This window comes from Felis catus, chromosome C2 (assembly GCF_018350175.1).
Source record: "Felis catus isolate Fca126 chromosome C2, F.catus_Fca126_mat1.0, whole genome shotgun sequence".
In the NCBI taxonomy this organism is placed as follows: domain Eukaryota; kingdom Metazoa; phylum Chordata; class Mammalia; order Carnivora; family Felidae; genus Felis; species Felis catus.
In genome coordinates, this window is record NC_058376.1 from 18,057,278 (window position 1) to 18,079,217 (window position 21,940).

Here is a 21,940-nt window from a genome sequence, read left to right on the forward strand (position 1 = left end):
CATCAATCTGAAGAAGTATAATAAGGAGCTTACCGATCGTCCCTCTGTTGGCAGCGAAATCCAATTTCTGGGGAAGGCCCTGTGCTGGATGAATGGTTAGGCTCTCCAAGTCCCATTGTTTCTTCAGTGATGGGAATTTTGCCACCACCCTCAGTGACACCAGGTTTGCTGCCCCTTATGCCAGGTCAACACCTTCCGTTCTTGCTGTCTTGACCTTGATGCCCCAGACGAGGTGCCTTGAGATGGGCCACATCATAGCAGAGCCTGGGTCTGTCCTGGAACCGCATTCCCAGGGGTAGACTCTTTTGCGCCCGAGGCTGTGTAGGAGTCAAGTTCCATGATCCGTAAAGCCTGGGAAAATCTGTAGGATTCACTCTCCTCCCTAACCTGCAGCTGAAACTCCTTTGGCCTCTTCGAATCTCTGTTTTCTGAGGCAGGAGGGTACTGATGGCTCTATCCTTTCCAGCAGAAAAGGTAGGTCCCTCTTCCTGCTTCTTTCCTCCCCACTTTTCCAGTGAGGAGAGTCATTCCGTCTCCCCATTACGTTGTCCACATCCCCAACTATCCATTCCTGCATTCGCATAAATAATAGCCACGTTACCCCAGCTGGGGGTGACAGATTTGGTTCCTCTCTTTTAGAGATTCCTTTGCCATGCTGACAGATGCTCAAGGTGCGTTGAGCTTAAGCTGAGGGCCCAGCGTATGTCTGCCGCTGTGTCCAATGTTTAATTGTTCTATACTGTTTTTCGGTTAAAAGTATAAAGGATGTGGCAGACAGACCTGAAGGTGGCCTCAGAGATCCCCCACGGTCTCATGTTCACACCCTTGTATAATCCCCTCTTCCAGAGTGTAGATGGGACCTAGAACTTGCTTCTCGGTCAATAAAATATGGTAAAGGTGCTGGGAAGTCACTCTCTTATTTACGATACATTTTACATTTGGTAAGATTCCATCTTGGTAGCTGACTAGCTCTAAAGTTTTTATTAATCAGGACTCCTCAGAGAAAAACATTGATATACATAAAAATATATAAACATATTTATATTTTTATTAAATTATTAAATTATCTTCATTTCTATTTGAATACTTAATATCCTCACTAAATTATAAGGAACTGCCTTGCGCAATTATGGAGGCTGGCGAGTGCCAAATCTGCAGTGTGGGCCAGCGGGCTGGAGACCCAGGGAAGCTTCTGATGCAAATAAAGTTAGAAAGCAGTTTGCTGGAAAACTTCGCCTTGCCTGGGGAGGCCAGTCTTCTTGTTCTATTCAGGCCTTTGTCTGATTGGACAAAGCCCACTCACATTATGGAAGCCCATCTGCTCTATCCAAAGATCACTGCTTTAAGTGTTAATGTCAGCCAAAAACACTATCCAAGTTGAAACATGAAATTAACCATCACCCTCTTCTGTGCTCACTTTGAAGAAGCAAACCACTATGCGTGTAACAGCCACGAGAAAATTGGTTTTGCCAACAACTTTGGTGACTTTCCTACTTGAGCCTCCAGAGGAGAACCCAGTTCTAGTCGACACCTTGACTGCAGCCTGGGAGAGGACCTGCTGAAGCCACACCTGCACTCCGGGCCCACAGAAACTGAGATGATAGATGTGTGTTGTTTTAAGCGGCTGAATCTGCGGTAAATTGTCACACAGCACAGAAAATATGCAGGATATGATTTAGCATTTGAAGAATCCACATCTCCACTAGAAACGGTTTTCATATTCTGTTTAGCAATGTGGTATGACTATTGGTCTCATATGACCCATAGCACATTACTATTGGTACAGCCAGTACATTTCTCTTATGAGTTTTGCTGACCTGAAAATATAACCAGAATGTTATTGTTCTCAATATAACATTCATAAAACCCATACAGCAGTGTTTGGTTGTATATTTACTAGTTTTCCCAGCAACGTGGAGCAAAAAAGTGGGGAAAATTCACGTACGGTGGTACAGAATTCAACCTGATGACTGGGAAAACTTTCTCATCTCCGTGCCTGGAATCAGCCTCTGATTACAGGGCTGAATCAGATAAGCCCTGTGTACCTATAGCTATTCTCTGGAAGTCTATGACTCCTTGAACAAGCATGTTATTTATGCATCCTCTTGTACCCGAGAAAGTGAATCCATTCTGAAAGTCAATACCAGGCGAGTACAAGATACAATATTGTGTATCCTCTCTATGTCAAAAGGGTGGGGTTAGACCAAGTGGTGCTGTAGAGACTTGTGACACTATTGGGCAGAAGTATACCACCACCCTTGAGAAATACTGTTCTATGAGCCATGGCTCAACAGAATTCCTTGAGGTATTTTGAAGCCTTAGGTCATTGCACTCTATGCCAAACTTGCCAACTAATAACATCAGATTACCTCGCTGATAAGACATGTAGATCTTATTTGGTTGCTATGATCCAAAAACTCCGGGTACATATCTGCACAATAACTCGCTGACTTTCATTAACTTGGATAAGTCCAATACTGCAGCTTATCTATACATTCACCCGTGGACTGGCTCTATTCCTTTGGAAACAGAACTTTCCTGTGAGTCTGCCTTTCTTCCTTAAGTTTTGCCAACATTCAGGTGACCGGAGTGTCTGATCTCACCTAGTCTGTGCCTTTACCTGTGCTGACTCATTCACGCACCATGAAGCAAATAAACGTGGGCTATCGTCACTCTAACCCTCTCAAAGCCATCATGGAGGGACTACTCATTTTATCCTAACCTGGCACACTTTGTCCTTCAAGCTTGGAGGTCAGCAAGTATATGGCCAGAGCCCGTAAATGCCTACCTCGGTGGCGGATGTTGTCATTGAAATGGGGTCTAGGTGTTCAGTGGAAATCGGTCTAGAAGCGAGGGAGGTCATGTGACCATATGCAACTATTAGAGACAGGGTGACCGCTGTTCCCTGGTTTTAAGCAAGACCAAAGTGGTAGGCACAATGTTTTAACCATAGGGATCTGCACCAGTGGTAATATAAATATGGATTCTTAAGACCGAATTGGATGGGAAGTATCCTAAGGTCCCACTTTATCTAAGTCACTGAAAATATAAAACCTCTATATCTACTGAATGGGGATAAGATTTGAATTGTAATGATGGAACGGCCCAGCTCATTACCCAATGTCCAAACCTGGAAACAAACCTAGAAACCCTTTAATGAAAAAAGAATCTGGATATCTTCAAGGCCCCTGTGACACTGACATAAGTATGTAATGTTGATATTCCTTCTGGCCTTTCCCAAAGAGACCAGCCATTATGTATCAGGGTGAACATATAGCAGTGAAAGGAAATACCCATACCTTTTGGTGATTGTTAGACCTGAGCTAATGCCAATCTCTACAGACCCAGACACCATCATGAGCCCACCAATTAGAGCTGGAGTTTATAGGTATACCCAAATCTATATTACGGTGGGACCAGAAACTCCATTAATTTGTCCATCGCATCCACAGGATGAAGAACACAGATTCTAAATGCATCGTTGAAAACAAAATCCCTAGGTCCCATTGTCTCCCCAAAACATGGAGCAAAAGCCATTATAGAGGGAGAGCTCACAGAATTCTGTTCCTCCCCACAAGATGAATAAAGGAAAACAATACTGCATGAGATTAAGTTGTGGCAATTCCTATACATCCTCATTTAAGTTGCCTGGATAGCATGCAAAGTTGGGAGACGCAATGTGGACGATGAACATGCATTTACCTGAAAGGCAATTAGATGACTTCAATGGCAATAGACGCCCAGATTTTGTCCCTTTACTGTAGTGAGTCAACACAGCTGCAAATTTCCGCTATGTAATCGTTGTTACCCATATCATCTGTGAAGATCGCCAGAGCGATTTCTTTTTCATTTGTCAGTGGCAGCAGTGCATCCTCCCTACGCTGGCTCCGACTACGCCCATTCTCTGAGTCTCTGTGACTGTTTACTTCTCAAGGACCTATGGTTTCATCACCCCACAGGGTATATAGGCCGGTTCACTCCGCTGATCAAGGTAAGCCAGATTCTTCGCAGGCGCCCTTGATTCTTTGGTGGGACAAACGTGAGGCAGCGTAGAATTTCACACACACAAATCGGAAGTCTGTCGCTTCAGTGAATTTTTAGAATGTCCAGGGGGCCGGAGAAGATAATGATCACAACACAATGTGAAATAGAATTTACTCTACCTGGTAGCTCTTTCCTCTAAGAAAGAGACATGAGGCTTTTTATGCTTCTTTAGGTTTTGGAGGCAAATAGTTTCATGTGAGCTATGGTGACCCATTTGCCAAACATCCTGTGAGAATGGCAGCTTTGAACTGGGAGGGAAGAACGACTGTATTTGTCGCAAAGACCTCTGCCACGTAGGTAGACGTGGACTTTTAAGAAGAGGCTCGAGGAAGAATAATTGTGTCTCACGTGAACACTCCCTACGGGGCTGACTGCATAGGATCTGCTCAGCGAAGTGTCCTACAAGGTGATCTGCTCTAATGTACGTCAGTCCCTTTCTAAGCCAGCCAGTAACGGCTCGGTGGGCTTGACAACAAAATGGCAAAGACGCCAGAGCCAGAGGTTATGGGTCCAACACCATGAATTTCTCCTTCTCGAGGCAGATCTAACTACCACCAGTCCGACTGCGCAAATGTCCAATGGCAAAGACCAATGTTGATTTTTAAGAGGGGCACTGTAACAGGGGCGCCCGGGTGGCTCAGTCGGGTAAGCGTCCGACTTCGGCTCAGGTCACGATCTCTACGACTTTGGCTCCGGTCATGATCTCTAGCTCATGAGTTCGAGCCCCGCGTCCGGCTCTGGGCTGATGGCTCAGAGCCTGGAGCCTGCTTCGGATTCTGCGTCCCCCACTCTCTCTCTCTGACCCTCCCCGTTCATGCTCTGTCTCTCTCTGTCCCAAAAATAAATAAACGTTAAAAGAAAACATTAAAATGGGCACCGTAACAAATTGGGGGCAGCCAGCTAACCAGTAAAGCCTGATTACATTGGATCTTTTCAATTGTGGAAGGAGCTTCAGTTGGTTCTCACATTAGCAGAGACTCACTCTGGATGGGAATTTTCCCTCCCCCACTCGCTACACTTCTTTCATTGCCACCATCCGTTGACTAAGTCAATGCCTCATTTATCAAGATGTTGGCTCAGCTCACCTAGCAATGCACCTGATCAAGATTCTTTTTACAGCAAAGGATCAAGTCAGTGAACTTATACCTGTTGGGATTTATGTTCCCGTCACCCAGAAGCAACTGTCTGGAATAAATGTGAACGACCTTGCAAAACTCCATACTAAAACACATATAAAGCGACTCTAATGATAAAAAGTCTCGCCCTACCGTATGCCAAGCGAAGAGTCTCCTCCATTATCAAACTCTGAAACAGACGTTTAAAAATTTAAATCTCGCGCTTCCCAAACAAAGCACAAGAATGTTAAAATCCAAAATCAAATATTTGTAGTCTCACAAGTGAAAAATCGGAGTTCAAGATTTTCAGTGTAAAGACTGATCATCATCCTCTTTTTTGCCTCAATGTCAGGGAGAACAGTTCTTTTAGCCTGACTGGTGGCGAAATGCTCTCGGCAGCTTGGCTCCTTCTTAACAGAATACGTGCAATCACTTTTAGAGTCTCACAGCTTGGATTAATTTGATGTCACATACCCCATGGGCCTTGTTTATAAAGCATTTAATGATCTAATAAGAGACACAACATCATCTCGGTGCTAACTCCACACCAACAACGCTTAGAGAACAAGCCATCCCTAACCCCTCAGTTATCATCCTAGCCCAAATTATTTGTAGGATTCCATGCTTAGTGTTGTCAAAACCCATAGCAGCCACAAAAAAATGTCAAGGGGAAGGAGAAAACCATCCTGGCTTCAGCCATAGTGGGATACCAATTGGTCAAGAATACAAAACCTGAGAACTAATATCCCAGAAGAAAAAAAAATTCTCCTAGCTTGAAATTAATTCATGGGACATTTACCAATTTCGTGTGATTTTGTGCACATTTTGTGCACCCTGTGGCACCTCCCTCAGAGTCACGTTTGATCTGTTGTTCTCTTTTGGCCAAGAGTAGAAATATGCCATGCCAGCCACCTTTGTCACCAGCTCCACATTTTCTCTCCAGGACACATTTTCAGTCCTGGACCCTGTGTCTGATTCTACTGCCTCTTTACGTGAAATTGTGTAGGTCTGACCAACCTGACTCCTCAGGTGCATTAGTCCATCCCAAGTCCATCCTAGAGCTGTAACTAGACGTGTGTGTGTGTGTGTGTGTGCATGTAAAGAAAATAATGAAGCGACTGTTTCCAAAGAGGCTAAAACTCATAGAAAGATTCGGACTCAGCAAAGAAGCAAATGCTCTGATGAGCAAACATCGGCCTGGTGTAACTAGGGCTGTAAACAGGACACACGAATCAAAGGTGAGTCGTTTTGGTCACTGATGCAAATCCAGAATTTGGGCAGCAAAGGTACAGGTGTCTACCCAGGCCTGGCCTAACAATATCCTGGCATATTGCCAGACCACTCCACAGCACACTGAAATCACATGGCTTGCAATTTTAAAGATCCAAGTATTAATGCCACTCAATATAAAAAGCTTATAGAGTCTTTTCTACCTACGATTAAACTCATGCTGCAGCTGTCCTGTGACATGAATTAAGCAGCCAGCGGCTGTGCTTTGGAGCAAATCGTACCTGCTACAGGCTCACCTCACTTTCTCCAGACCTTGAGGTTCGAGTCCCCTGAAGTCTCTCACCAGGCCGATGTTTGCTCATCTCTCTCTTCTAAATTGCTAAATAAAATAACAATAAACAAGAGAGTTTCTATAGTAAAAGCAAATGGACCGAAACAAGAACAAATAAAACAAAATAAAGTATAAAACAAAATAAATAAAACAAGGAAGTATAAGACAAAATGGCAGATATAAAACCAACCATACTGTTTTGATAGTAAATTCCGACTGTGAAATATATTGCCCCTTAAGAGGAGTAAAATTTGATAATTAAACTAAGTGCTTTTAAAAGCAATGTTTATTAAAAATTACACACATCATTCAGAAATAAAATAAAAAACAAAATATCAGGAAAACACCAACAAAGGAAAACACAAGTGGAAATTATAATATCAACGTTTATTTATTTTTGGGACAGAGAGAGACAGAGCATGAATGGGGGAGGGGCAGAGAGAGAGGGAGACACAGAATCAGAAACAGGCTCCAGGCTCTGAGCCATCAGCCCAGAGCCTGACGCGGGGCTCGAACTCACGGACCGCGAGATCGTGACCTGGCTGAAGTCGGATGCTTAACCGACTGCGCCACCCAGGCGCCCCGGAAATTATAATATCAGACAAAATACTTTAAGTTAAAAATCATTAACGGAATAAAGGAAATAAATCATTTCGTGTTGTAAAAAGATTAAATCTGTCATAAAAACATTGTGGTAAAAATTTTTTATGTACCAACTAATAATTTGTGATATAACAGGCCAACAGCATTAATTGATAATATTTTCTTTGCCTAGAATATTTGGGAGGAATCATCCTTCACCCATTCTAATTTGTATAATTCACAAAGAATTGTGGAAAAAATAGCAAACCTATGAAAAAGCTATAATGGTTCATTTTATGTGTCAACTTGCCTGGGCCACGAGATGGCCAGATATTTGGTTAGACATTCCTCTGAGTGGGTCTGTGGGGGTGTTTCTTTTTTTTTTTTAATGTTTATTTATTTTGGGGAGAGAGAGAGAGAGAGATCACGAATGGGGAAGGAGCAGAGAGAACGAGGGAGACACAGAATCTGAAGCAGGCTCCAGGCTCTGAGCTGTCAGCATAGAGCCCAATGTGGGGCTCCAACCCACGAACTGAGAGATCATGACCTGAGCCAAAGCCGGACACTTAACCGACTGAGCCACCCAGGTGCCCCTGTGCGGGTGTTTCTTGATGAGATTAACATTTGAATTGTAAGACTACGTAAAACAGATGGTACCCCCCCCCCAATATGGGAGGAACATATTCAATCCCTTGAAGGTCTAAATAGAAAAAAAAAAAAAGACTGTGTAAGGAAGAATTCACCCTCTGCTTGATTTTCTTTGAGCTGGGACATTGGTCTTCTGCCCTTGGACTCAACTCACACTGAAACTGGAATTTACGCCATTGGCTCTCTTGGTTCTCAGGCCTTTGTACTCAGACTGGAACCAGACCATTGGCTGTCCTGGATCTCCAGCTTGCCAACTGCAGATCTGGAGACTTCTCTGCCTTCACAATTACATGAGTCAATCCGTATAATAAATCTCCTCATATAGGAAGAGTTAGAGATAGAGGTAGGGATCCACCTAGGGATCGCCTATTGGTTCTGTTTCTCTGGAGAATCCTAACATGGATAGAGGTACTGAGTATGGTTCTGGAGGAATAGAATATCAATAATGAGTTTTCTGAATTCATCTGGAGGTTCCTGGAGTAGAATCTCTAATTAGATTCAAAGATTGTAATGACTTTATTTCCAATGGTGAAGAGTGTGAGAATGTGGGCATATCCCTTCTGAGGTAAAGGATAAGTTGTTGAAGCTGACCCCTCCCACAACCAAAAAGGTGCTCGTTCTCCCATAGCCAAGATTCATAGGTCCAGGAATCTAGGGGTGGAAACAGGAGTGGCACCCCTCAGGATTGCTCCTAGTGATCCAATAGCAACACTTCTGCTTCTTGATCTCCTGACTCTACGCCCTGCTGACCTGGAACTTAGTAAGGGATGCCTTAGTAAGTACTAAGTAAGGGATGCCTCCACCAGGAGACACAGCAATGATCCCATCGAACTGGAAGTGAGGACCAACATCTGGCCCCTTTGGGTTCCTCGTGCGTCTGAATCAACAGGCAAAGAAAAGAGTTACAGTGCTGGCTGGGGTGACTGATTCTGACTATTCAGGAGAAATTGAAGTGCTGCCTCACAATGAAAGGAAGGTCAGGAACACAGGAGATCCTTCAGGGTTCTTTTAGTGTTACCACGTCAACGGGAAACCACAACAGCCACTACAGGCAGAACCGCTAATGACGGAGACCTTTCAGAAATGATGGTTTCAATCACCAGGTGAAGAACTCTGACCAGCTGAGCTGCTTGCTGAAGGCAAAGGGAATACAGACTGGATAGAAGATAGTTACAAATGGCAGCTACTACCACACAGAATGAGTACTGCAACTGTCATGAGTATTTCCTCATTATTTTCTTATATGTTTGTACGTGCATGCGCGTGCGTGTGTGTGTGTGTGTGTGTGTGTGCGCTGTGTGTCCCCTCTTCCAAAAACTCATTCGCTGGAACTTGAATCCCCACTGTATTTGCAGATGCAGACTGTGGGAGGTAATTAGGTCGTGCGGGTGAGACACTCATGAATAGGATTTATGTCCTTAGAAGAAGCCAGAGATCCGGCTATCTCTCTTCCTATCACTTGAGAATACAAGAAGTCAGCAGTCTGCCGTCCAGAAGAGAGCTCTCACCAAACCTGACCATGCAGGCACCCTGATCTCAGAATTCCAGGCTCCAAAGACGGTGAGAAATAAATATCTGTGGTTTGTAAGTCACACAGTCTGCGGGTACTTTGTTATAGCAGCCTGAACTAATACATATATTAACCAATATTTTTGTTTTCTTCCCTCTTTTATCCCCTCATCATATAATATAAAATGTAGTGATATGTGTCCTGTTAATTTTACATCCTAGCATTTCAGTTACAGGATATCAAGGAGTAAACCTTACTCAAGGATGTTACCTTCTCTTCTGGGAAAGACCCTGAATTTGGGGTTGCACAGAAGCTATTTGTATCATCTCAGCAGAATTATGATTTTGTTACTGTGTTCGTTTGGAGATCGAGTATGGTTTAAGGAGATGTGTGTATGAAGCTTGTGTATGAAAGCCTATGACTTGTGGTGGAGAATTTTATGTGTCAACTCATCTAGGCCACAGGGTACCCAGATACTTGGTCAAGCATTATTCTGAGTGTCTGTGAGGGCATTTCTGGATGAGATTAACATTTGACTAAGAAGACTGAGTAAAACCAATCTCCCTCTCCGATGTGAATGGGTCTCATTCAACCCTCTGAAGGCCTGAATAGGACAAAACAGACTGAGGGAGAATTCGCTTTCTCTGCCTGACTTTTGAGCAGGGACATGGGTCTTGCCCTGCTTTCTGAGTCAGACACAACTAGAACTTATGCCGTCCCCTCTCCTGGGTCTCCGGCTTGCTGACTGCAGATCTTGGATTTCTCAAACGCCATACTCCTGTAAGCCAATTCCTTATATTAAATGTATATTATGAGGCTATATACATATATATATATATATATATACACACACACACACATATACACATATATACACATATATCTCCTATTGGTCTGTTTCTGGAGAACTCTAACTAATACAAAAGCATATATGAAATAGTACATGTACATTACGGGGAAAAATGATCAAACAAAATCTTTATACCCTCTACCCAGAACAAGAACCTGAATGTTGCCATACCTCAGTGGCCTCTCATCTGTCTTTTTTGATAACTGCCTGGACATGGAAGGGACACACATCACGTTTATTTATGGCCTATTGATTAGAACTAGTCACATGGCTTCAGCCTAAGTGACAGAGTATGAGAAATGTGGGAAAGCACATAGAAACATGGTGAACCTGAACATTTCCTACCGTACCACCATCATCAAACGTCAAATCTCTCTCTGAATTCCTTGTTTGTTCTATTGGTCTATATGTCTATCTCTGTTCTATGACTTCACTGTATTTATAACTATAGCTTTAAAATAAGCCTTCGTAGTTGGTAAAGTGTGTCTTCCCAGTTCGCTAAGTGTTCAAATTTAGGAAGTGTTTTCCCCGGCTTGTTCACTTCCACCTTGTATAGATAGCTACTTTTATTATTTTCTTGTGTGTTCTTTCAATGTTTCTTTATGCAGTTATAAAGGAACACAACATATTTGTTCTTAAGTTTTCCTTTTCTTGTACAAAAAATGGCTTGAGATATCTATCTATCTATCATCTATCTATCTATCTATCTACTGTTCTGTATCTTGGTTTATACACTTAGCAGTATACCTTACATATAATGTTATCAGGGAGTATTCTCATTGTTTTTAATAATAATAATTATAATTCCATTTTGATGCACATTTCCAAGATGTTACTATTACAAACAATGACATAATGTCATTTGGAGAGTAGAGCCATATTCACAGAATAGACTCCCAGAGGCAAAAATTCTGGGTCAGTTTTAATTAGCGTGTGTGTGTGTGTGTGTGTGTGTGCCCCATACAGAAGATTTTCATTTTAATGTGGTTGAAGTTATTAATGCATTTGTTGTCATTGGATTTAAAGTCTTAGTTTAAAACAAAAACTTTTTCACTCTTGGGATCATAAAGAAATGATCTTTTCAGGATTTTACATTTTTATTCAGGTATTTAAATAGTTGATTCATGTGCAATTTATTTAGATATCAGGAATGGACTATGAATAACTTCATATCTTTTTATCCTGTTATCATTGGCATTTGTTGTTTTTGTTGTTGTGCTGTGTTGTCTAGAACGGTGTTGAATAGAAATGCCAGTTGTCACTCTTGTTGTTCTGCTGTTGATGTGAAGGGAATACTTTCAAGATTTCACCATTAACTATGATGTTCCCAAAATGACATATCATAGGTTTTTGAGGTTAAGGATATTTATGATGTCATTTTCTTTTATTTTTGATACCAGTATTGATACTGAATTTTATCGAACATTTCCTCTGCATTTATTTATGGAAGTGATCATATTTAAAGTCAGTTTGAGGTTTCTTTATTATTGCATTTCACCAGGAGCATAACTTTTCATCGAGTGGCTGAAAATTAATAAGCTAAGCATCCCCCTTAAAGGTTAGAAAAAGAACAGGAAACACAAACCAAAAGAAAGATAAATGGAGGGAGCAGAAATTAGTAGATCCCAAATATAACAATAGTAAAAAGATGAGCAATGGTAACCACAGCAAAAGTTGTTCTTTCATTTTCTTTTTTACTGCAGTATAATTGACGTACAACATCATATCAGCTTCGGGTGTTGTTCTTCTTTATTATCCCATATATACTAAGAAACTTTATAGCCGTAAAAGACAAATAAACGTAGGAAAGACATTTGGAGATAAGGAGAATAGAAGTACCTTAATATGGAATACATGGAATAGTATAAAAGCACGATTTAAAGAAAGAAAGAGTTCATGGAAATTCAAAGAATGTGATGGCAAAAATTAAAAAAATAGTAATTGACTAATAAAGGAAATCTCTCATAAGATAAAACATACATAGAAAGAGATGTAGGGGTGCCTGGGTGGCTCAGTTGGTTAAGCACCCGACTTCAGCCTAGGTCACGATGTCGCATTTCATGAGTGGGAGCCCCTCGTCGGGCTCTGTGGTGACAGCTCAGAGCCTGAAGCTTGTTTCAGATTCTGTGTCTCCTCCTCTCTCTCTGCCTCTCTCTCTCTCTCTCTCTCTCTCTCTCTCTCAAAAATAAATAAACCGAAAGAAAGAAAGAAAGAAAGAAATAAAGAAAGAAAGAAAGAAATGCAAACTTATAAAGAAAAATTAAGACAATTAGATGATCAGTCCAGGAAGTCAAATGTCTCTTTCGAGACAGGGAGAAAGTGGGGGAAAGATATTGGAAAACAATATGACAAAACTCTTCAAAACCAAAGGACGTTGAACTCTAGATTTTAAAAGGGTCATCAAAAGAACCAAATGCAATAAATTAAAGAGTAATCCCATGATGGCATATGACTGAAATTTCAGAACATTGACATAAGGTATGCAAAGGATGAGAAATTATAATGGCATAGGACTTTTCAAAGGCAACGTTGGCAGTTAGAAGTCAACAGAAAATGTCTTTCAAACTGAATCAATATCCAGTGAAAGTATTAAGTGAAAGTATAGATTAAAGTCATTTTCAAAAGCACAAAATATTTTTTTGAAATAACTTTATTTGCATCCTTTCTCTGCATCCTTTTACAAGAAGCTATTAGAAGATCGGATCCAGCAAAACAAGAGTGAAGCAAAGAAAGAGAACATGGGATTCAGGTAATAGGTAATCTTACTGGTAAAGTGGGGAACAAAGTTCCCTCCGATGATGAATGTACTTATTCTTTGCACAGTGACATTCCACAGTGACATTGTTTGCAATGTCACTGTTCTACAATTCTGTCTCTCATATATCATTTTTAAATAAATTTCTAGAAACGGGACCGTTCTGTGTAAAATCTCTTGCTACGTATTGTCTAATTGTCTGATGCCTTCTCATTATGGTTTCCAATACCTGAGTGCGACTGGCTAGGAGACTGTCCACTTCTTCTTTTAACATTCTACATGCTTCTGAAATTGCTCGGTGGAAGAAGATAAACTTTCCGGATAAGGTAGAATCATTATGTCAGGGAGGTCACAAAAAGGTCCACTTCTAAGCAAGAACTTTCCGCAAGCTCTCAGGCTTGTTCAATGGCGACAAGCCCCAGGGCCAGGGAAAAACACTATTCCTAACTTTTATTTCAACCCACTTTCTCTTTTCATGTTGAGGGTATTATTGGGAATGCATCCGAATTGGCACCAAAAGAAAAAAAAAGTTAATTAAGTTAAATTCAGACGTGGCTCAAAATTTAGTGTCTTGTATCTCAATTTAATGCACAATAATTGGGAGCTAGAAATGGCACATTAATTTTTCTAACTAAAATTAAAAATAGCCTTGAGCCCTACTGATTACATTTTAAAAGAAGTCCAAACAGCTAGCATCAAGGCCTGCGATGATTATAAAGAAAATTTTATAAAGAAAATCTCTTTCTATTTAAAAAAATCTCACCCCCTGGCAACTAGCTCCTGTGGTGAGAGGGCTCAACATTCATCTGTAGGATTCATCAGAGAGTAAGCGTTCAGAGATCACATAAGAAAAGGGCAGAATAGAGATGTCAAGCTGAGAAAAAGTGCAGGGTATGACTCTTGGTTACATCAGCCTGTGGTCTTCTGGGTAGTCTCATGTCTTTTGCCTTATATTGGGTGCTCTACAAATCTCATTCCTAATGAAAAAAATGTCAATATGGGGGAAACCCCATGTTGCGAGGCCCTGAATTCGGGAAAAACTATTCTGACCTGTCCTAGGAAAAAGTTTCAAAAATTAAAAAAAGGAACTAGTCTATATTTACAAATTAGTCCTAGCCCAATTCTCCCTTTTCTCCTTGTATGAAGCCAAAGTTGCCGTTCTTTTTTTCTTTTCTCGGGAAGTAAATATGTAAAATGCATTGAAATTTAATAATACTGAAAACAATACGTGAGCCTAGCAATTTTTGATCTATCCTCGTATGTAAAGTTTAGATAAAATAACAAGCCAGAATTTTCCATGTCCTGCTCAGAAGTCCACAGAAATAGTTTCAAGGTGTATGGTAAAGGGTCGTGTACAATTGAGTGCAACCTCATAAGCCCTTGTGTTTCCAGTGACTGGACAGTTGTAACTGCCTTTAGATTTCATGAAGTGTTACATACTTTTGAGAGGGAGAAGGAGGTCGTAATCATTTTTTGTGTCTTTTCAGCAAGACTCTCAGCGTTTGGTAATGCCCGTTTCACTGTCCGTGTAGAGGATTGGGATGGCCCACATTTTACTGCCAGCTTCGACAGGTGATGATTTCTCTCTTTCCCGAGAGGTATGTGTGGGATTGAACCTTTAGGAGATATCAAATCAATTTCACTTTATACAGTTCCGATTTTCAACATGAATTTTAAAACCCAAATTATTCATCGCGTATTTCTACTTTCCCATTATAAAGGCGAAAAAACAAAAAGGATTTGAAAAGAGTCATTGAGGAAGGGTAACACAATAAAAATAACGACGCAGAAAAGGAGCAAAACAGAATTGAAAGGAGAAAAGCAAATATACCATGCCTTAGCTTAGCATCAAGACAAGTCCTAACTAGACACCTTGGAATCCAAAGTGAACAGGAAATTGTGACCTATCATAAAATTCTGTCAGCTTTTACAGTGAGCTAAGAGTTCCTGGCTTTTCTAAGAAGCCCACGGCTGCACATCAGAATGCAGTCCAGTGAAGGGAGATCTGTTAGGCGCTCAGACACCGTGACTGAAATATGCAGCCGTAATACGATATTCGGATCCAAAAGATTCACTTAAAGTGCTTAGAAAAGTGGGCATACAGCTTGTCTCCTAAATTATCTTCTAGAAATGTCTTTTCCTGCCACCAGGACTCTGCTAGAAGCTTTATGCCAGATCGAGCAGCAGGATCATTTCAGGACTTGGACAAGAGGGATGCTCTGCTGTTAATTAGAGACAGCAGTTTATGTTTCTTGGGTTTGGAAAACAAGCACTGCGTGAAATGCCAGGACAGGTGGACTGCCAGCGTTCTGACGGGTATAGCCAGCTTCTTAGGAAGTAAATTATATCTCCTCCAGCTCCTGCAGGCATGCTTGGGTCAGGACTTGAAGTTCCTCACCACGGAGCACGACAAACGTGGCTTCCCAAGCAAAAGGTTCGCAGCATCCGTTGCCAGAAGCACATTAGTACAGCTGAAACACGTCAGTAATACAACAGAATAAGAATCAGTTTCTAAGAACGTGATCTCCCCATGTGCCCGCCGAGCTAATTTACTATAAAAGGCAGTCTTATGAAGCCTGAGCAAATAAATCATATGGAAAGAGTGATTTATACTGACTACTTACATGAGTACAGTTCAATATGCAAAGAAATGTCTTTCCAAGACAGATTTTTCAAAAGTGATGTTAATTAACGTTTCGGAAATGAAAAACTAGCAAAGCCATTGTTTCTTTGGGTCATTCCTATTTTATCGCAATGAAAACAAGCAGACAGCATACAGGAAAAATACTTTTCCTTATCTCTATTTTGAGAGAATCAAAAGATCAATTAATTTAAAACTGGTGTCACACAATTAGGATAGAAAATTTATATAGGAGGGGCACCTGGGTGGCTCAGTCGGTTAAGTGTCCGACTTTGGCTCAGGTCATGATCTCATAGTTTCATGAGTCCGAGCCCCGCGTCGGGCTCTGTGCTGACAGCTCGGAGCTGGGAGCCTGCTTCAGATTCTGTGTCTCCCTCTGTCTCTGTCCCTCCCCCACTCACCTTCTGTCTCTTTCACTCTCAAAAATAAACACTTAAAAAAATTTTGTTTTTGAATAAAATAATAATAAAATAAAATGTCTTACAATGTAAGTTCTTTAAGGGATAACGGGGAAAGTCAGTTTGGGCTGCCATAACAAAATAACATACACTAGGTGTCTTAAACCGCAGAAGGTTATTTCTCACAGTTCTAGAAGCTGGAAGTCACAGTACCAGCATGGCTGGGTTCTGGTGAAGGCTCTCATCCTGGCTTGCAGACTGCCACCTTCTGGCTGTGTCCTCACGTGGCAGAGAAAGAGGGATCAAGCAAGCTCTCCAGGGTCTCTTAAAAGGGCGCTAATCCCATCGTGAAGCCCCCACTCTCCTGACCCATTCTAACCCCAACCACCTCCCTAAAGCCCCATGTCCAAATGTCATCACACTAATGGTTAGGGTTCTAACATACGAATTTTAGGGGAGCACCAACATTCAGCCCATAGCATCGACGAAACTGAGATTCTAGGCAGAATTAAAAATCAGGATAAAACTAAGTTTTTGGGAAACAGAAGCAGAGCTGAATAGACAGGGAGAGGTACTTAAGAATGCTCCTGAGGGGCACCTGGGTGGCTCAGTCAGTTAAGTGTCAGACTTCGGCTCAGGTCATGATCTCGCGGTTCATGAGTTCGAGCCCCACACTGGGCTCTCTGCTGACGGCTCAGAGCCTGGAGCCTGCTTCGGATTCCGTGTCTTCCTCTCTCTCTCTCTCTCTCTCTCTGCCCCTTCACTGCTCCCTCTCTCCCTCTCTCAAAAATAAATAAACATAAAAAAACTACTTCTGAAAAAAGAAGCAAGGAATTCAGGCAGCTGGGTCATTTCCAATTATTCTCAGAAGAGAATAAAATCTATTTCTGGGTTCCAAGGGGACTTTATGTGCTTTATGTACAGGATACACTCGTATTCTGACTACCTGATTTGCAGGAGCCGAATGGCAAGGCTACTTCCTTCTCTCTTCTGTGCATTCTTGATGTCTGTTCAGAGTCCTAATGTGAATTTGCTATTGACACATACTGTTCGAGGAACATCTGTATGTATTTTTGAATCTGTCTTTCTTTGGTATCCCCAACTAGTATGAAGCTTCTTGAGGACAGAGACTGTGATGCTTGTGCCTTATGTGCATTTCTTATCTTTTTTTAAGGTTTATTACTTTTTGAGAGAAAGAGAGAGAGAGACAGAGTGTGAGTGGGGGAGGGGCAGGGAGAGAGGGAGACACAGAATCCGAAGCAGGCCTCAGGCTCTGAGCTGTCAGCACAGAGCCTGATATGGGGCTCGAACCCAAGAACCACGAGATCATGACCTGAGCCGAAGTTGGAGCTTAACCCACTGAGCCACCCAGACACCCCCCCATGGGTATTTCTGAATGAGTACATAAGTAGCATTGCTTCCCGTAATATAATGCTACGTCATAAATTATCTACCAAATTTCTTTCTCCTCTTTCATATTCCTTCTCACAATAGACCTCCCATTTTCTCCAGCTTCACCTCTTTAATAAATCTATCTTCCCTTCCTTCTGTACATTTCATTGTGATTTGCAAAATTTTCTCTATAAAAGTTCTATGTATTTTACTATATTTTATATACTATAATTTTAGCATTTTTCTATACCGCTTGAGACTTTCTTAACCTCTGTTTTAAAGAAGAACTTGGCTTTTTAAGATCAGGGTTTTTTATTTCTGGAAAGTCATCAGTGAACATCAAGCATTTAATACTGCCTTCTTTAGGGCATACTATTTTTACGACGAGTTGTGAAAAATCAGAATTTTGCCCTTGACTCTCTGGGCAACGTTGACCCAATTGCCATCACCAAATGCCATCAGAAAGTATTAATTCCTGGAAGCCCATTTTCTTGAGAAAGTGATCATGATGTGTCAAAAAAAAAAAAAGACACCATTTTCATGTATATATATTTCCTGTGTCCTCTGTGAGGAATGGCTACCTTGAGAGAAACCAAACCTTTTTTTTTTCTATTTTGCAATAGAGTTGCGTCAAGACAAAAATCACAGGATTCCAGCCAAATATTTCTGTAATATTGTTCTGATTATAAGTCATATCTTCTCATTGTGGAATATTGGGAAAATATCAAAACCGTGCAGTGGAAAATGAAAATCTCTTGGAGTGCAGATATAAATAGCATCAATCTTCTAGGGCATTTCCTTTTATTCTCTCTGTGTGTATAAATATATTTTACAAAACAATGTGTATTTCTGCGTCTTGCCATTTTGCACAGGAAAATGTTAATAGTGTGTTTCCATGTCATGAAAAACTTCAAGAGTATCATCTCTAATAGGTATAAAATCTCTATTGATGGTCATTTTTTTTTTTTTTGGTAACAGCCTTATTGAGATGGAATTTAGATACTTATACTAATATAATGCCCTCAACTATTTAAATAGGTGAATTATATGAATATAAGTATCTAAATTCAATCCGAAGCTTCATTCACGCTATAGTGCATATCAGCCCTTCATTCCTTTTTATGGCCAAATAATATCCCATTGTTGAGTGGCTGTTTTTAAGGTAGTCTTAAGAAAATAAGGCTATTGATTCTAAGCTTGTCATACTTGGTGAAATTTGCTTATGTAGTTTTACAAAGTAAATAGAATCCTTTTTTTTTTTGCAACTTTTTCAAGTCAAATATATTGATTTCTTCTATTCTCAGATTTCCTTTCTTCTCCATTCTTTCAACAAGTATTTATTAGTAGACTACAAAACACCAGGCTTTGTACAGGCTTTGTGAACACAGTGTGAACAAAATCAACACAGCTCCTGCATTTCCATTTCCGTGAGGAGCCCAACTTTTAACAATAGCCATACAAATAAAGATAAACTCAAAATTAAAAGCTGAGCAGAACTATCAGCGCCCTCTAGCTGTAGCCCACCAAAAGCACACCTGTAGTCAAACAAAGCTGGGTTTATCGGCTGGTTGCTATGAAGGAGAATACCAGAACACCATGGTGAACCATGGAGCATGTACGTGAAAGAGTGCTGGGGGGGTGTTGTGGCATTGAGGGTTGATGTTTCAAATTTTGGAGAAGGTTCAAGAAAGCATAGTTTGACTCTGAATTAAGTGTTGTCAGAAAGTAGGGGCAATTCTAAGGTATCTCAATAATTTTTCATCTAAAGGCAGGAGAGTGAAGTAGGGTAAAGTTATAATTGCTGAAGAAACACCAATCACTCATGCAGCAAAAGGAGGGGGGTGTCTCACCCTTTTGTGATGTGGACGGTGTTCTTGATTTTGGCTGTGCTCCACCAGACATGATTCCATAAAATTCCATAAAAACAACTGGCCTTGTTTTTGTTTTGCCCCATCACAGTCACAGAGTGGGCTTGTCTGACTTGTTCTGTGACATTCTTTCTGTCCAGCAGAATACCATGGCCCAGCTGTTAGAGCCAGGCCAGCTCAGCCGACAGCCATCAGAGCTACTTTTGTCTTCTCAGGACCCTCTTTGGGCCAAGGGTGGACAAAGTTAGCCTACAGGACATGAATATGCAGCATCCAGGTTGTTATCACTGCCATGATTTTTCCTATTAGGAGATTTTCTGGAGAGACCATGTGCAGTTGGACTTAGGCTGGTCCTTCTTGCTCCTGTTGCTAGAGGAGGAGTTCAACTGTCTGATGTAACAAGGATCGTCCAGTAACTCTTAAGATTCTGGAAATGATCCACCGGCCAACTGTAACTCAGCCAGTCATCAATGGGAAAAGTGTTGATAAGTCTTTGTATGAGAACCTGAAACAAGAAACTAAATTACCAAATCCAGGCAATGAAAATATGTCCTTACATTCATCTGGGTCTTTTCTAGAGATCTAGTTGGCTTTTTTCCCTAGACATGGATTTTTTAATGTAATCTATAATATTTATATAGGTGTGGACAGATGTGTTCATTCTAAGCATAAACTGCCCTTTGGCTTGCTAAAAGGAAATTGAATGCTATGTAATTGACCATGATAATGATGGTTACTGAATTCAAGCTGTTTTGTTGGACTTCCAGAGTGGAAGTTGTGTTCTCATAAACAGTAGTGATTTTAAGTGGTATAGAATCCAATGGAAATATAAGTATTAAGTATCTCAACAGAAGTGAGCTGATGATTGGTCCCTTAAAACAGGAAACTTTTCAGAGTGGAGTTAAACAGCTGCTGAAAAGCTGTCTGGAATATCTCTGAAAAGAACAAACAATATTTTAGCCAAAAAGCCCCAGTATTTTTCATCCAGGATGACTACTATATTTCTCTGGTAGGGTTGACAGGTCTGGCTATATAACTTGCAAGATCCAATGAAAAATGGAATGGCAGCCCATTTGTTCAAAAATTATTAAGCATTTCAAGACGGCAACAGCAAAACATTAAACCATCCTGAAATTCTAAGGGCAGAGTTACGTGAGACTACAACAGTCACATGCCCATGAATGGTTGTAATAACTTCAGTAGAAAGGTTTTGTTGGTGTTGGGTCAAGGTCCATTTCCTACAAGACTGAAATCTTAGGTTAAGTTCATAAGGCATCCACCAGGAAGGACCTATAGGAGGGCATTTTTGTGGCCATGAGAACAAACATTGCAAAATTCCAACTAGAGGGCGTGTAATTGACCCGGGGCCCCAGCTGCTCTCTGAAATCCATCACCACGTTTGAACAGACACAGTGCTTCCCATAGGTTCTTGCCAGCAAGTGAGCAAGCAACTCCGTGATACTAAGACGGAACCAATCCTGGGATGCAGAAAACTTCTCTAACGAACAACTTTGCTTTGTGGACTCCCCGGTGGCTTTGCTGACTTTGTCAGATTGCACAATGGTCCAGGATGCTTTCACCCACCATTCTTCTTTTCTCCTTCACTCAGGGTCAGAATTACTTGAGCTCTGATGGCTTTCCCAGCTTCTCCATGTTTTCTCACCGTTGTTTCTCACAGGCATTTCTCCTAATAAAAATCATTTGAATCTTCTCCTTGGAGGACCTGGACTGTCACAAATGGTACTAGATACGATCTGAGAAAATAGTGGTAAGAACAGCGCTTGGGGATGGCTCACTCATTGCTCAGCAGATGAGAGTGTATCCTGCTTGGTGGATAGGATATGAATGGTCCTCGACATATGGTAGTGGTTCAGTTGCTGAGGATTGCACTGATAGTGACCTGGAACCATGTCTTGATGTGGCAAAATAATGTGTCAGGTATGATGCTGCAGACATTTGAAAAAAAAAAAAAAACCAAGAGAAACAATGTCTTGCTAAGACAGCAAGACGCCAAACTTGGGTTAGCTGATGATTACAAAGATGCATTAATACCCTGCAGGGTAATGAGAAATTAAGAGCTGCTATGGGGCGCTTGGGTGGCTCAGTCGGTTAAGCGTCCGACTTCAGCTCAGGTCATGATCTCGCGGTCCGTGAGTTCAAGCCCCGCATTGGGCTCTGTGCTGACAGCTCAGAACCTGGAGCCTATTTCGGATTCTGTGTCTCCCTCTCTCTCTGACCCTCCCCTGTTCATGCTCTGTCTCTCTCTGTCTCAAAAATAAAATAAATGTTAAAAAAAATTTTTAAAAAGAGCTGCTAATAGATAGTTAATGGTTGTACGAGAGACAGAATCTAGGCGGAAGCTCCCAAGAAGTCCCTAATTGCCTTCAGCAGAAGGGCAAATATAATAGAGCTCCAGAGATGTCAGAACCCTCAGCCAAGGCAGTCTATGACATGAAGATCAAGGCCCTGGTGGAAAAATTCTAACAACAAAAAATACCTTTTGCTAAGTTCCCATAAATCATTGACTGAAGGGGTGATTGCAGCTCTAAAGGAAGGATCTTATAACATCAAGTATC

General features: G+C 41.2%; 1 long non-coding RNA gene across 3 annotated transcripts; it reads left to right on the forward strand.

Moving 5' to 3' along the window:
- Window positions 1-8,974: 8,974 nt before the first annotated feature.
- Window positions 8,975-15,970, forward strand: LOC111562348. Of its 3 annotated transcripts, XR_006584871.1 has the most exons (5): window positions 8,975-9,170; window positions 9,306-9,510; window positions 12,998-13,059; window positions 14,553-14,663; window positions 14,787-15,970. It is a non-coding gene; the product is annotated as an uncharacterized LOC111562348 (long non-coding RNA). The 3 variants fall into 3 exon arrangements; XR_006584872.1 differs by having other exon boundaries at window positions 12,995-13,059; window positions 14,553-15,970; XR_006584870.1 differs by having other exon boundaries at window positions 14,553-15,970.
- Window positions 15,971-21,940: the final 5,970 nt, after the last annotated feature.